General features: G+C 36.7%; 1 long non-coding RNA gene across 1 annotated transcript in view; it reads left to right on the top strand.

The window, feature by feature from the left end:
- Positions 1–10707, top strand: part of LOC121323976 — a 117438-nt gene extending 106731 nt beyond the window's left edge. Inside the window, exon 3 of the long non-coding RNA XR_005951202.1 lies at positions 8735–10707. This is a non-coding gene — a long non-coding RNA (uncharacterized LOC121323976). The remainder of the gene's footprint in view (positions 1–8734) is intronic.
- The last annotated feature ends 3386 nt before the right edge of the window (positions 10708–14093 follow it).

Genomic DNA, 14093 nt, shown 5'->3' with positions numbered 1-14093 from the left:
ACACTATCTTCTCCCACACACAGTGCTTTATCTTTGTGCCAACACTGTATTAAAATTACTTTCACTTCAGTTTCTCTTTCTATTTCCTGTGGCAAAGAAGGTTCAGGTGGAATTATATTGTTTTCTTACAGATGCGGGATGGCAAATTCACAGTAGTAGTAGCTGTAGTTAACTATGCTACAGCAATTGCAGTTGTTACCATTTTGTTTGTGTGATTTCCTGTTTCAATATAAATGTTTCACATTTGGTACAGTTGCTATTATGGTCTGGAACTGCCAAAGATCATCATGGAATGTCCTGACAGAAAATAAATGCGTTGGCTAATCAGCTTAGACATTTTGTTCTGCAGGGCCCACCTTTTCCATGGTCTCTTGGTCATTATCTTAGAGTGGTTAATTGAGAACCTAAAAAAAAAAATGTTGTTATGACAAGATCACAATCATTTGATCTCGACATAATGGTTTAAAATGTCAAGATCCTAAGATTGCAGTAAAACAGGTCTGATAGATATGTGGTTAAGAGCAAATGAAGATGTGTTTTAATTATGTAGGTGCCCATCATAGTGTGTCCCGGGAGACTACAACTGTGGCAGCCTCATATTGAAGTGAACCAACACATGCGCACAGGCGCCATTGGAGCAGATACCAGTCGTACTCCATTATTTCTGGAACATTTGATTTTCGTTTATTTTCACTGGACACATAATCTTCTTCTTGTTCTGCCAACATCATCTTTTGATGTCTAAAATATTCTAAGTAATGCCCAGGAGAACAAATATTGCATCTTTGGAAAAAGCTGCAGGCATTTATATTTGTTTGCTTAGATCAAGATCAGTGCAGCGGTCCGATTCAATTCTGCCTGGACGTTGTATGACTGCTCATAAATGAAGCTGGGCCTTGATTGTGGATGCAGCTTTTGCTGTGATGTTGGATTATCTTTTTCTACCAGATTCAGAAACAGAGGGTATGATACTAATCAGTCCTTAATTAGCTTTAAAATGTGCATCTGCTTTGGAGCTCTGGGAAGGATATAAATCCTACAAGGCACCTGGTCACACCACCTGTCTGTGCTTTCAGACCCACATGTAGAGAAGGTGGAAGTTTTAAATGGATTGTGTATTATGGAAATTGAACTGGTTTATACAGCATGGATATGATAGTGTGATTCGCCATTTAAATGAACCGCTGTGTGAGGAAACCACATGACATATTGGGTCCTAGAATAACATCCCCCTCCCCTTCCCCCACAAACTGTAACTAAAATGGAACCAAAACACAGTTAGTGATATTTTGATACATTTATTAATGTTAGTTTAATATTACAGTTCAAGCTTGAAATTGTGTGCCTGTACCTTTAAATCTGCATATGTTTCTATCTAATGTTTCACCACTGTAAGGCAAGCACGTGCATTGTGCAGAGACAGTGAAAAAGCAATTATATTATTATTGAAAATAAAGTAGTGGGCATGGTAGAGTTCTATGATTCTTCTCAAAAGTCTTAAAAAGCATGTGTCTTTAAAAAGATCAAGTATGTTTATTGTAAAAGGGTTTTTTTTTTTTGTCACTTGAGTTTTTTATTACTTGTTTTTTGCTGAACAACATGTTTGTCTAATATTAATAAGCACCACATGTTTGCTAATCATCAAGCCAAAATATGACATTCAGTTTTGATGTTGTTTGCTTTAAGTGCATGAAATTGCCAACACTGTTTGCTCAGATTAAACTTCAAAGAAGGATGTTAGAAGTTATTACACAACAATTCTTGTTATTAATATTAATGTGTATTTACAGTACATCATTATTAAAAACACATGCTGCATAGATTGGTTTTAAAGGACTCGTTGCTAATAAAGTTAATTAAAAACTGAATTTTCTGGATATTGAATGATTCTCCCAAGCATAAAGTCCAATCAGTTATTGCTTGTTTCATTCAAAAGCATTTTAAAACTTTAATTTTCATGTTATTAGTGACAGGTCGATAATGCAGTTGATTGTGCCATATCCAGCAGGGCGTATGAGCAGAGTTGTGTTGGTGCAGCGCTCAAATGTCCCTTCCTTTTAACTGGAACCTCTTTCACATGGAAGTTAGATCCGTTACACAACATGGAAGCTTTTCCACTGCAGCAATACTACTTTATTTTTTTATTTATTATTATTTCTTGATTTCTTGATTACTGTGTTGAGATCCTTTCAGGTTCTGGAGCTGCTTTTCAGTTCCTGTTGTCTGCCACAGATACATGTAACATAGGTTAGACCAGCCGAAGTGACTGTATCAAACTAAGACCAGCACCATCTAGTGATCTGATATGTCATTTCCACTGCAGTTATAAGCTGAGCCTGGTATAGTTTCCACTGTACGGCCATGGCCCCGGCAGGGGCAGGGTAGAGACCTGAAAATACTGATGTCAGTATAGTACACTGATGAAAACAATTCCTAGGAAACATAGCATTATTGTATAGGCCATGTAGATTCTTTTTCATTGCTTTATTTTCCCTTAAACACGACATTTGAGTAATTGCAATAAGAATTCAATGAGTGCAAAGATCGTAAAAAGGCAAGGGGAGAGATAATGAATTAATTTTAGGCATTTAGGCATTTCCTAATCATTTTTACAAGGCATACATGCTTTAACATTATACCTTAAAATGCATTATTTGTCATATTTGTATTCATTACAGAGCTCAAGGAGATGTTGCTAGATTGAATGCCATAGAGAACAAATAGAACAACAAATACTAAATATTTGTATTTATGAGAAAAGGCAATTTGTGGTAAATATCCTGCAAACAGCATAGCTGCTGGATTGCTAGTAATAAGAGAGGCTTTTTCTAGTGCAGGACTTTACAGCATCCATCTCGACAATAATACAAGGTTGAATTGATTTTATTCTACAAATCCTAATACTGCAGAAGGCTCAAAACTATGTTTCTACTCACAGATCCAATCTTTAGCCATTTATTGAAGAAAATATTCTGACAGGGGTTCTTAGATGAATAAAACATGACTTGCAATGGAGAGAAGTGTTGGGTAAATTGACAACAATATGACCAGCTTTCTTCACATGGTACAAAGGATTTTTTCTTTGATCTAAACAATTTAAATATTTGCCATTTTCCTTTTTTTTTTTTTATAAAGTTCCTTTCTATTATTTTCAGGAAACTGAATCATTTTCAAATTAACAGAAAATCAGATAATTATTACTATTATTATAATTATTACAGTGGCAATGAAAGTCTTTTTTTGGTACAGTTTTAACCCAGTAACTCGTAACCTTTTCCAAGGTTGGTAGCCTATACCTGCCAGTTAGAGATGTCCAGCTTTTGAAAGATTTGGGCTTTCTAGATAGCCTTGAGGAATAATTCTTGTCCTTATGCATTCAGTGGAAGAGTATGTATATCTAAGGTTAGGACTGGCCTCTTACAAGATCTCTTCACCCAACAAAATCACCACTACCACAGAACTATTCAGAACAGATTCTGTATTTATTGGAAGCTGACTAATTTGTTGAAGGTGTCTGAAAAAATAACCTTTAAATATTCCAATACCTGCATGTGTCTTTGGAAGTACATCACTTCAGATGCAGGTAGCTCATCAAACTAGCAATATTTCTTTTTGAGCTGCTATTTTTATGACCTTAAAGTGGTTATTGATAATGAAATAGTTCCATAAATCTTACCTGCTGTGCACTTCTATTCGCTATTTAGGACTCGCATGTATGTTAATTTTAGGTAGTCTGTTACTATTTCAATCTCCTCCTAGGTAATTTACTGGCATGTTACTGGCAAGGCTGGACTGTCAATGGGGGAAGTAGCTGGTTGATTAATGACAGGAAAGGAGGCATTAAACGAGAGGGTTTGAGCCCAATATTGTGGATCCTGAGAGCTTTTCCTTTTAGCACGCTGAATTTGTTGACTCCCAAGATGCATTACATGAGGTATATGTTTAAGAAAGGCAAAAAGGAGAATTTTCTAACTTGGGCTGTTTGAAAATGCTTTGTATCCCTGAGTGCAGTCTATTAAGGGTTGGTGGTGATGATGCTTCTGGTGTAGGCCTGTAGAGCAATAAGCAGGTGGTTCGTTTCCAGCCAGGAGCAACACAATGTTCCAGCAGTACACTCAAAAGAGCAATGCCTTCACATTTTGGTTCATCTTTCCTGTCCAAGATGGGGAGGAGGGGTAGTGGTTTGTGGAGTTAGGGGTATACAGTCTCTAATTAAATTATGACATAATAAAATAATGTACCTATCAACACATGGTGTTAATTAATGTTCCATTTTAAATACAATATGTCTCACTGTAGCACTCTGGATGAAGTTGTCAGCAATCATATTTACAGCCAGATCTCTAGTATGGTCTTGATGAACATTAAGGACAGCAACATGATTCCGCTTCATTTGTCCCATTGATGAATGTAGACAGTTTTTACCTCTCCAATGCAGGATGAAGTGGGCAAAGTCAGAAGTATTGTTAAACATTTGAAGTACTTAGGCAGCCTAGTTCGCAATATTCGTTTCCTTCAGTTTTTAGAAAGATGTTGACATCATGAACGCTGGAGATTGAGATTTTTTTTTCTGCCAAGCTGAATCCCAAGTCATTTGTTTAAAAGTCTGCTACTTCCTCAGCTTAAACCATCTCAGTGGCAGTCCAAAATTCAAATTCAACAGCGGAATCAAATCTTGAATCAATAGCAGTCGTGACGTGATCAAAAACCTTGTTATACAATTTTCGATGCACATTTTCTGGGCTTGCAAAAACAAAAACATGGGGACTGCTTCCTTCATCAGTTGGCCTGGGTGCTTTTGTCATTTTCCCTCAGCAGCTGTCTCGTTTATCTTTCGTACCGGTACTTTCTTGCGTGCACTCATGGGCATTGTCCAACTGTCAATTCTGATGGATTCTGCTACACTTGCCAAAGCAGTTTTGATCCCTTTGCTTCTCCCACCACTGATTTTAAATACAAATGTATCCATCATGTTTTATTTCATTCATCAGTCACATAGTATACATCGCCCAAACATCATTCAGAGCAGTTGTCTACTAATTGCGCATTAGAATAAGTAGTAGAATAAATTCAGTTCATGACATTAGCAACCCAACATAAACGACATTGCGCCACCTACTGGTACACTCCAGTTAATGTTTTACTTTTCAACACCTTCCTATATTACTGATAGTGAATGCACAAACAGTTAAACAAAACAATAATAACCATCATCACATAAAATAAAATTATTGTGGGTGCTGATCACCCATTCGTTTTTCCCCATGGGTGCTTGAGTCCAGGAACACCTACAGAGTCTGTGTCTATGCCTCCTGCGAGCAACAATAGCTTTGGTTTTGGTACTAAATGGTATTATTTTCACTCACTATGGCTAGCCTATACTCCAACCAGCTTTACTATCGATTTGGTAACAAGTGTCTTAGAAAGGACAGCAGAGATACCTAAGGAATCTGAACCAGTCTTGGCGCCTGCTTTGGATCAGTTTTTTTTAAGCTAAACCTATTAAAGATATTCCACTGCATAATGAACTCTCAAGAATGTTTATAGCCTGGAGCAATTGCTGCTTCTGTAATAGCACCAGTGTTCACGTCAGAAGCAATCGCTGTGTAATGCAGACCTGCAATCAAAAGTAGACCTGCTTTTCTTTGATACATATTCTAAAATTCTGTGCTTTTCAATGCTTGGAATTATAACCCTATTTCGTGTTCTTTGTGCAGTCTGCAGCAAAGAAGAAAACAACAGCCAAGATGCAAAAAGCATAGCTGCTGGACTGCTGGTAATAAGAGAGGCTTTTTCTCTGAACCAATGAAAAATATGAACACTTGTAATTGTGTAAAATATTGTCACTTGTTACTTTTTATACTTGTGACATTAACATTTTATAAAGTAGGAGGTGCCTGTATTCTTTATATATAACAAGTAAAGTATATATATATGATATATATATATATATATATATATATATATATATATATATATATATATATATATATATATATATATATATATATATATATATATATAGTAGTGTGCACGGGGGAATGCAGCAGCAGGGCTGGTAGGTGACATAATCACATGCAAAGACATAAGCCCGATATATTCTTCTTGCAAAGGAGCCGGCTCTTTTGTACAGCGGTATTGGTGCTATGCTTCAGTGTGAGGGGTTCTGGGTTCGCACCCGCCATTCGCCTGTGTGTGGATTGCCTCGCCCTGTGTGATGCGCCTGCCTGCAGGAACCAAGATCTCTACTATATATATAATGCCTATAGAAAGTCTACACCCCCTTGAACTTTTTTCACATTTTGTTGTATCAGTGACTCAGAGTTTCATTCATTTAAATGAGGATTTTTTTTCCACTTATCTACACACCGTACCCCTTATTGTTAAGGGGAAACAAGTTTTTATTGAGAGAAAAAAAATCCCCTGAGTTAATACTTGGGGGAAGCACCTTTGGCAGCAATTATAGCTGTGAATCTATTGAGATAGGCCTCTACCAACTTTACACACTTAGATTTGACAATATTTTACCATTATTCTTTACAAAACTGTTCAAGATCTCTACTTCCTTGGGGAGTGTTGATGGACTGCAATCTTCAAGTCATGGACCAAATTTTCAATTGGATTTTGCTCTGACTGGGCCACTCAAGGACATTTATCTATTTGTTCCTTAGTCACTCCAGTGTAGCTTTGGCTGTGTGCTTTGGGTCATTGTCATGCTGAAAGGGGAACTTCCGTCCCAGTTGCAACTTTCTTGCAGAGGGCAGCAGGTTTTCCTCAAGGACTTCTCTTTACTTTGCTCCATTCATTTTCCCTTTTATCCTGACAAGTATTCCAGTCCCTGCCGATGGGAAGCATCCCTATAACATGATGCTGCCACCACCATGCTTCACAGTAGGGATGGTATTCTTTGGGTGACGTGCTGTGTTGGGTTTGCGCCAAACATAACGCTTTGCATTTAGGCCAAAAAGTTCCATTTTAGTTTCCTCAGACGACAAAATGTTTTGCCAGATGGCTACAGAATCTCCTGGGTGTTTTTTTGCATACTTCAATCAGGATTCAAGGTGGGCTTTCTTGAGTAATGGCTTCTTTATTGCCACCCTACCATACAGGCCAGATTTATTGAGTGCTTGGGATATTGTTGTCACATGCACACTTTGACCAGTCTTGGCCATAAAAGCATGTAGCTCTTGTAAAGACTGCTGAATTTATACTGAAATCATGTGAATCAGTAAAATTTAACACATGTGGAGGCCACTTAACTTGGTGTGTGGTTTTGAAGGCGATTGGTTACACCTGAGCTAATTTAGGATTGCTATTACAAGGGGGATGGACACTTATCCAACCAAGCTATTTCAGTTTTTATTTTTAATTTATTTTCTAAAATATTTTTTTCACTTGGAAGTTGTGGGGTAGGATGTATAGATAAATTTAAAAAAAAAACTATTTTATTTTATTTCCAGGCTATAAGGCAACAAAAGGTTCTAGATATTGTATATAGTAGGCAGTATAAAATCTGATACATAATATTCCTTTATTCTAATAACTCAAATGTTACTTAAAATGAAAACACAAATAATTATTTTAATTTCAAACAGACTTACCTTCAAATTATTTAAAGGTTTACAAATTACAAATATCAAAATCTCTCAACCAAAGTCATACAGTCAAATGGAACTGGTCACCACACTTAATTTTTTTCTGATTACAGCAACAGTGAATATAGTGCTTGCAGTGAACTTTAGAGACTCTGGCTGCAGTCAGACATGATCCCAGTAGGCATCTTGAGATGTAAGCCGAGGACATCAAATTCATTTGTAACCTAAATCAAGGCCTGGAATGAAAGGCTAGTGAATTAACCCACCACTCTCTGCTCTATAGATTTAAGTTAGAGGCTCAGTTGTTCTTTCCTGAACATCGTTCTTATGGCAAATGGCAGCTAATTCATATACAATCCAAATGGAGCAGCTATTATTCCTGTAGTGTCCTACTTGAATTCATTATGAATCGGTGGACATTTTTTTGCTTATCTATGTAACTAGAGAATTTATTAAAAAATAACTACAAAACCCAATGTGCTATTCCAGTGAAAATATTGTATATGATTGACTATTTTACTATTATAAGGTGTTACCAGTTAAGCCCAGACTAATACAAAATCATAACTGATATTACACTATATACATGGAATTACATGGAAGCACTGAATTGCTCAGGAGTAGGGAGACATCTTGTGGCTGTCTGTTGCTCTTGCACTTTGCAGTTAATCACATCTTTCATCTAGACATAGGTAACAGAACATCACAGCCTGGATTATATTGTTAGAATCTGCAGATTACATCATTACATTTTACACTTAATCATTCTTTACCAATAGCCCTGACTGTCTGTATTAAAATAATCATTCCTTCATCTTTGACTTATTGTAAAAACGCAATGCATTCCTAAGTACTGTACAATAAATCATTGTCAACTTTATAATCTTAAACTATTTGGACATGACAGGCTCCTTAATGATACTGCTCTTATATAATATATCCCAAAACGATGTATATCTGTAGTAAGGTATGACGTGAGTATGTGCTGCAATGACTGGCTTGAGAAAGCTTTTTATTATTTTAATTATGTAAGATGCTCTTTATTAACAAGCACAATTAAATGTTTCCAGCTAATCAGGTAACTCTTTTAACTGTGTTGGGGTTATACTGTGTATCTTTGTTTTGTTTTGCTTTTTCAGTTGGTCACCTAGCAGATGAAATGTCTTCTGGCTGCCCCAGTACTTCCCCAATACAAGATGGCTCTTTATAGCACAGAACTGGTTACAAGGCTGTGTGGTCATGGCTCCAGGTTGCTCCATAATGACGTTCCACTTGCACTTGCATCCTCGTTAAAAGATAACCCAAGCAGCAAAGTCTCTAAGCCAAGGTTGCTGATTACAGCACCAAAAAAAAAAAAAAATGAACACAGTATTTGTTTCAGGTTGTTAGTTAGCAAACAGCTTTGGACCCTTTGTACTGCGCAGTCAATCATGTGACAGGTGTGGTGACTCAGCTTCCTTCTAGTGCATTGCCAAAGAATAAAAAAATTGAGACACAATGTACTCTGTGTATTTCCAAGTCCAACAACTGTCTTTTGTTTAATGTCTTCCATTATTTATGTATTCCTGTTACTACTACACAATTTTGACTGCATTCTCTATTTGTTTTTTTTTTTTTGTTCCATTCTAACTCACATGTCTGTTACCAATGAAGAAACACCCAATATGACGTCAATAACAAAACAGCCAATAACAAACTGAGGTGCTAGGCTTGAATGATACAATCAATGTACTAGCATGGTGGTTGGATTAGAAGCGAACTTGAAAGGAGAAAAACATTTGTTTCTTTCCCAACCTTTAACGTTAAAAAGCAAGTAAGAAACAACCTAAAGGGTGATTTGGGGACCCCAAAATGATAAGAGTTGAAAAAATGCTGAAAATGGTGTCCAGATTGTAGGTCTCAATCAAGGTTTTGTTTTGTTTTACTAACACCTCAATGACAGTTCAGTGGAGAAACATGCCACTGATATTCGTGACCTGCTATATCACAAGAGATCATTGCTGGTATGCTGATGAAAGCAAAATGTAATTCACCTTTAAGAAATGTGAGGGAACAAATATCTAGTCCCAAATCATGAATAGGAAAGCAGTCAGTTTCATAAAGTGTATGTCGCACTGTGAATTGGAAAATCAGAAAACAATTCCCTTCTTATGAATAAATAAACATTTGTAGGAAAGTGAAAACTAAGCAAATAATGAACTGATTATAATTTCTTTATGAACACATAATGGGCCTGAGGTAAGCCATATCTTTAAAATTAAAAATAACATTGTTTCGTATACATATGAATAACCCTGGGGACACATAAACAAAGAGATTCAAACTGCTTGTTTAACAGTGCACACATTTTCTTTATTGACTTTTGGTTAGATAAAAGAAACCAATATTCATTTTTTGGGGGAGACTTGTTTGAAACCTTGACTTACAATTTCAAAAAATAAAGAGATCTAAACATAGTGAATCTTGACACAGGCACAGTGGCCAAACACATTACAGCACTGGTCTTTATTACTTTGACCTCCAGATCCTGGCAGGGACTTCTACTTGTGAAGAGAACATTGTATGTTTTTCAGATTTGGATTCTGCACCTCATCTTAGTTACTGAGGGAGCTACTACCCCCTTGTGGAAGAAATTCTAGTAACACCTGGATAACAGAGTGCTTCATCTAGTAGAGAGCAGATATCATAAGTCAATGCTGGAATGCTTATACAACCAGCTGTTTCCCCTGATGACTGACATGCCTTGCAGCCAGTTACATGCTCAGATCCAAAGTCTCCACTCAGATGTCTTGCCATGGAAGTACAATACTGCCAGCTTAAAATGTATAAACTTGCTTTTATTGGAGCCCATTCTATTGGATTTCTATTGTCTTTATTGGTGCTAAATATAGGCAGTATTAAGATCCACCAGGATTATGGCAACTCACTGGACAAAATGTAACAGCAGCTTTTAATCTGTTGCCTAGTATAACTGCCTATTGTTGAGCATTATGTGATTTTTAATTTACCATGCACATTTGTTTTAATGATATTATTGACTGAACATTAGGAATTAAAAGGTTTTATATTATTCTCTTTTCTAGGCCAAGTGGAATATGTAAGTAACATTTAATAAAGCAGGTAACATTTTATTAATTTGAATATTTCTACTTTGTGTCTTGTTTCCCTTTTGTAGTTCAAAATAAATGTATTTTATTGCTCTGTTATTGAAATGTGTCTCATTTTTCCTCTCTGCTTGTGCCTCTGCTAGTGGTTTTAGAGACATATCAGATCTGAATTAGAAGAAAACTAATTTGGCAAGCATTCATCTGAGAACTAAATTAGGCATGGATGGGATTTGATGCAGTGGTAACTACTACCAAGATTTGTACTACATTGTCAGTATTGACCAGTCTTGACAGACAAAAGCTCTTGAGGTAAAATGAAGAAAAAGTGCACCGCCCAGTCCCACGACACTACTAGTAAATGAATACACTAACCACTGCAGTTTGGGACGACATGTTCATGAAACAATAAACTGTTGAGCGATACCAAGATATTTACCGGTAGCAGGCAAGGGGTAACAAATGACCCACCCTAAGTCTGTCGGGAAATTATTCACAAACATTAGCTTACTGTATCATGCAAATCTTTGTATTGTTTTCTATATTTAACTTTATTTGCACTTATTTTATGCATAAAAAATAAATAGAAAATTAGTGGTATTATGGCCACAAAACACAAGCTGGTGATTAATGAGAAAAGGTTGTGTGGTCAGGTAAATCATACCATTTTCATGAGCATATTCACATGGAGTTCCACCACTGAAGTCTACACCCCCAATGTGCTGTTCCAATGGTCAAGGGAGAATGAAGTTCCATTGGTGGCTTTTTGAATCCACTTATAACTCAAATGCCTATTTTCATAGTTAATATTATGCTTACAATTTTTTTTTTTATGTATCCATAGACTTTACAAAATGTGAATTAAAATGGTTTTCAAAACAAAATATGATATTTAGCCACGTAAGTCAAATAGCACCACCTCAAGCAAACTGAAGATATCTGACAATGCATGTTAAGGAACTTGTGGAGTTCAAAATGGGTATCTGTGGCAGGATGCGAGTGGGGTGGGTGATAACAAGTGAATGTCCAGTCAGTATTTAATTTTCAAAAACATCTGTGTTTATTTTAATCAATAATCAATAAATCTGCCCCTTTACCAACTATGGGATCAGGGGAGGGGGGGGGGGGTAAACGGCAGGGTACAGTCCCAAACAGTAAAACCACGCGTCCCAGAACCAATCCTCCGTGTACAGAACTATGCCCTCCAAACAGGGGATGGTGGTGTGTGTCCATGAGGGTAGTGCTCAAGGGTTTGTGCTGGCTCCATGGTGGCAGCTCCCAACCTAATCCTCCTCTCCAAAACAAGACAAAAATAAACCAACATAGCACTCCAGCTTGTAAACATGTTTCAGCGTAAGGGGCTGTACTCACGTAGCTGCATCCCCTTTGTACTACCCAACTCCTCCCTGTGATCAGCGGGGCGCCATGGTCGATCCAATCACTGCATTTCCTGAAGCTGATTATAATGGAGTTGTTTAGTAACCTCGCAGCTATGCACTTCCTCCAAAATGGATGACTTCCATTTGCCACCTACAGTCGAGTCGACCCTTCTACGGGAAAGCATACCACCAGCCTTACACAGCGCCCTTTCTTGTCGGTAGGGAGATTTGCAGCTCTCTGTGACAGTATCTCACAGTTACAGACTCCAGTTCGGACAGGTAGCAACATTTAAAATCTTTCTATTTGAGTTTATTGCCCGTATAAGCTTAAATGCTGGATAGATTATTTCCAGTATCCAATCTTACCGGTGGGGAAGTTAATTGGCCTAGGGGTTTTGACATATATATATATATATTTAAAAGAAAAATCTTCATTAACATACATTTTATTAAAATTATAATTCTTGTGTGCGTGTGTGTGTGTGTGTGTGTGTGTGTATATATATATATATATATATATATATATATATATATATATATATATAGGGAGCGAGAGAGAGAGAGAGAGAGAGAGAGAGAGAGAGAGAGAGAGAGAGAGAGAGAGAGAGAGAGAGAGAGAGAGAATTTTCGTAAAAAAGAACGCGGATTGGATGAATTTCCTGATATTGCATGGTCTCAGACAAATTTAACAGCTCGGAAGAAAAAAATGAATAAAATTAATCTCCCTATTTTGAACAGCTGAGCACAAAGGATGTTGTGAAATGTATTAACTTGTATTCAGATTTGTGTCTCTTTTTTGTATTTTAGTGCTGTTAGATGCATTTCGAGTTGCCATAGCACTCACGGATCATTGCCATTTCCACAAAGCAGCACAAAAACTTGCATTACCCTTACAGACAAAAGTGGAAGTGCGCCACCATGGAAGAAAAAGAAAGATACTGTTGCAGAATTTAACATTCCCGTAAACACTTTGTCATCCATTCAGAAAAACTCTGGTGCAATAATACAGGCCTATAAACCGCAAACTGTCGTTGCCAGTCATCAATGTTTCTAATTTGCTCAATACTCTGATGTTGAGGATGCTGTGCTTTTGTGGTTTAAAAATGCCTGTGATCAGAATGGGACATTCAGGTTTCAAGTGCAGTTCATTTGCAATGCATACTTTTTAAAAGTTTACTTACAACTGCATTTTCTTTTATTGAAATTTAATTGTAGTGTTACTGCAACTTCTATAGAAACTGACAGCATGCATTTGGTTTAGACTCCTGATAATACAAATTGTTTTGCTGGTCCCTTGAAATTTGTATAAACACAAATTGACTGTATATGCACACTAACTTTGACAACCCGCTAATTGCACTTTACAAAACTGTATCTAATAGCATTTTCGTTTCATGAGTAGAAGAAATAAGATACTTACACAAAAAAGAAAACATTATTAAATACAGTTTTGTTAAGTGTGATTAGCGAGTTGTCAAAGTTTTGATGTGGTCCGGGACTAAGATTAAATTAAAATGTTGTTGCCACTATTTAAAGCAGTTTTTAAAACTAACAAATCACAAAACAGATGGATCTGTATGTAAATATTTACAACTAACACTATAACCTTATAGAAACCATTAGTCATTTGGTATTAGATTAAGTTATTCCACGTCATTCCAAGTGAACCAGCGCTCTCCACTTGACCATCTCAGATTTACATAAAACTTTCACTAAAAGGGTCTACATCATAACCACATCTGTATAGATTTGCCTGAAAATACTTCAACCACTTGAGGAATATTGATTACTTAAGAGAGCACATCTGTAAAATAATTTAAACAACATATAATTGGACTGTGTTAAGGAGGCCAGCTGAAAATACATGTGAGAATGTGGCCTTGTTAAACTGGTTTATTGTTTGTGAATTTAACCTGGACACCTGCATAATGTTCACTCAGCCTGGAAACTTAAGGTGAGCAGATGCCTTTTGGCTTCATGTGGAGACATCTGCTAGGTGCATGTTGCAATTTCTG

Source organism: Polyodon spathula, chromosome 12, assembly GCF_017654505.1.
Source record: "Polyodon spathula isolate WHYD16114869_AA chromosome 12, ASM1765450v1, whole genome shotgun sequence".
Classification (NCBI taxonomy): domain Eukaryota; kingdom Metazoa; phylum Chordata; class Actinopteri; order Acipenseriformes; family Polyodontidae; genus Polyodon; species Polyodon spathula.
This window is presented reverse-complemented; position numbering and strand designations above follow the sequence as displayed.